The sequence below is a fragment of the Gadus chalcogrammus genome, chromosome 12 (genome assembly GCF_026213295.1).
Source record: "Gadus chalcogrammus isolate NIFS_2021 chromosome 12, NIFS_Gcha_1.0, whole genome shotgun sequence".
Classification (NCBI taxonomy): domain Eukaryota; kingdom Metazoa; phylum Chordata; class Actinopteri; order Gadiformes; family Gadidae; genus Gadus; species Gadus chalcogrammus.
In genome coordinates, this window is record NC_079423.1 from 10,926,153 (window position 1) to 10,929,098 (window position 2,946).

General features: G+C 45.1%; 2 non-coding genes across 2 annotated transcripts; both read left to right on the plus strand.

The window, feature by feature from the left end:
* The first annotated feature begins 155 nt into the window (after positions 1-155).
* LOC130398598 (5S ribosomal RNA) lies at positions 156-274 on the plus strand. The gene has a single exon (XR_008901161.1). It is a non-coding gene; the product is annotated as a 5S ribosomal RNA (ribosomal RNA).
* A 2,503-nt stretch (positions 275-2,777) lies between these two features.
* On the plus strand, positions 2,778-2,895 carry LOC130394993 (5S ribosomal RNA). The gene has a single exon (XR_008898098.1). It is a non-coding gene; the product is annotated as a 5S ribosomal RNA (ribosomal RNA).
* Positions 2,896-2,946: the final 51 nt, after the last annotated feature.

Genomic DNA, 2,946 nt, shown 5'->3' on the forward strand with positions numbered 1-2,946 from the left:
GATCGTTTACATGGATAAGGAGTCCTACTGAATCAATTACTGCCGTTTATATCTAACTAATGATTGTTTTTGTAAGAGTGTAACGTCGAGCCTCAGCAGCTTTCTCACTCCTTATGTGCTACTGTATAAAACCTGGTTTTGCGCCTGCACTAATTGCTTACGGCCATACCACCCTGAACACGCCCGATCTCGTCTGATCTCGGAAGCTAAGCAGGGTCGGGCCTGGTTAGTACTTGGATGGGAGACCGCCTGGGAATACCAGGTGCTGTAAGCTTTTTCTTTTTCAACTCGAGCTCATTGCCTCCGTGCCTACGTGGCGTACCGTGACCTGATGTTTACTGCCAACCGCTTTGGAGGATTTAAGCAACATACAAAAACTGACAACGTCTCTCAAAACTATTTTGTGAAACATGAGGACAGTATAGTGATACTGCCAGCAGGGAGCACCAGAGAGCTGAACCGACAGTTGTACATTTCTTAAACTTTCACCACCACAAAACAACGCAACGGGATCACGTCAGGATCATGGGAGGACGTCAAAAATCACCACCCATTCTCTGACACTTTACCCGTTAACCTTGGTTCAAACATTTAACATCACACGCACGACGCATTGTATTTCAGATAATTAAATGATTCAGAATGTCACAATGATCGTTTACCATGGATAAGGAGTCCTACTGAAATGCAATTAACGACTGCCGTTTATATCTAACTAATGATTGTTTTTGTAAGAGTGTAACGTCGAGCCTCAGTAGCTTCTCACTCCTTATGTGCTACTGTATAAAACCTGGTTTGCGCCTGCACTAATTGGCTTACTCGGCCATAAACCATCCTGAACAACGCCCGCATCTCGGTCTGATCCTCGGAAGCCTAAGTTGGTCGGGCCTGGTTAGTACTTGGGATTGGAGACCGGTCGGCCTGTTAGTACTTGCATGGGGGACCGCCTGGGATCCAGGTGCTGTAAGCTTTTTCTTTTTCAACACTCGAGCTCATTGACTCCGTGGGCGTACCGTGACCTGATTTTTACTGCCACCGCTTGTTTTGGAGGATTTACGCAACATACAAAAACTGACAACGTCCTCTCAAAACTATTTTTGGGAACATGAGGACAGTATAGTATACTGCCACAGGGGCACCAGATAGCTGAACCGACAGTTGTACATTTCTTAAACTTTCATCAACACAAACCGCACTCTCATTCAGAGCATGGGAGGACTTTCAAAAATCACCACCATTCTCTTACACTGTTAACCGTTAACCTTGGGTCAAACTTAACATCACACGCACAAGCGCAGTGATTCAAGATAATTAATGAATTCATATGTAACCATGATCGTTTACATGGATATGGATTCCTACTGAATCAATTACTGCCGTTTATATCTAATAATATTGTTTTTGTAAGAGTGTAACGTCGAGCCTCAGCAGCTTTCTCACTCCTTATGTGCTACTGTATAAAACCTGGTTTTGCGCCTGCACTAATTGCTTACGCCCATACCACCCTGAACCATGCCCGTTCCTCGTCTGATCTCGTAAGCTAAGCAGGGTCGGGCCTGGTTATACTTGGATGGGAGACCGCCTGGGATTCCGCGTGCTGTAAGCTTTTTTCTTTTTCAACTCGAGCTCATTGACTCCGGGCGTACCGTGACCTGATGTTTACTGCCAACCGCTGTGGAGGATTTAAGCAACATACAAAAACTGACAACGTCTCTCAAACTATTTTTGGTGAAACATGAGGACAGTAGAGTGAATACTGCAGCAGGGAAGCACCAGAGAGCTGAACCGACAGTTGTATCAATTTCTTAAACCTTCACCAACACAAACACGCACGCTCACTCAGATCATGGGAGGGACGTCAAAAAATCAGCCACCCATTCTCTGACACTTTACCCGTTTAACCCGTGGTTTCAAAACATTTAACATCACACGCGCACACGCAGTGTATTCAGATAATTAATGAATTCGAATGTCACAATGATCGTTTACATGGATAGGAGTCCTAGCTGAATCAATTACTGCCGTTTATATCTAACTAATGATTGTTTTTTGTAAAAGTGTAACGTCGAGCCTCGCAGCTTTCTCACATCCTTATGTGCTACTGTATAAAACTGGTTTGCGCCGGCACTAATTGCTTACAGGCCATACCACCCTGAACACGGAGCCGATCTCGTCCTGAATCCTCGGAAGCTAAGCAGGGTCGGCCTGGTTAGTACTTGGATGGGAGCCGCCTGGGAATACCAGGTGCTTTAAGCCATTTCTTTTTCAACTCTAGCTCATGCCTCCGTGGCCTAACCGTGTCGTACCGTGACCTGATGTTTACTGCCAAAGCGTTGGAGGATTTGAAGCACAACAAAACTGACAACGTCTCTCAAAACTATTTTTGTGAAACTGAGGCCAGTATAGTGATACTGCCAGCGTGAGCACCAGATAGCTGAAACGACAGTTGTACATTTCTTAAACTTTCACCAACACAAACACGCACGCTCACTTCAGATCATGGAGGACGTCAAAAATCACCACCCCTTCTCTGACACTTTAACCGTTAACCTTGGTTCAAACATTTAACATCACACGCACACGCAGTGTATTTCAGATAATTAATGAATTCAGATGTCACAATGATCGTTTACATGGATAAGGATCCTACTGAATCAATTACTGCCGTTTATATCTAACTAATGATTGTTTTTGTAAAAGTGTAACGTCGAGCCTCAGCAGCTTTCTCACTCCTTATGTGCTACTGTATAAAACCTGTTTTGGCGCCTGCACTAATTGCTTACGGCCATACCACCCTGAACATGCCCGATCTCGTCTGATCTCGGAAGCTAAGCAGGGTCGGCCTGGTTAGTACTTGGATGGGAGACCGCCTGGGAATACCAGGTGCTGTAAGCTTTTTCTTTTTCAACTCGAGCACATTGACTCCGTGGCCTCCGTGGCGTACCG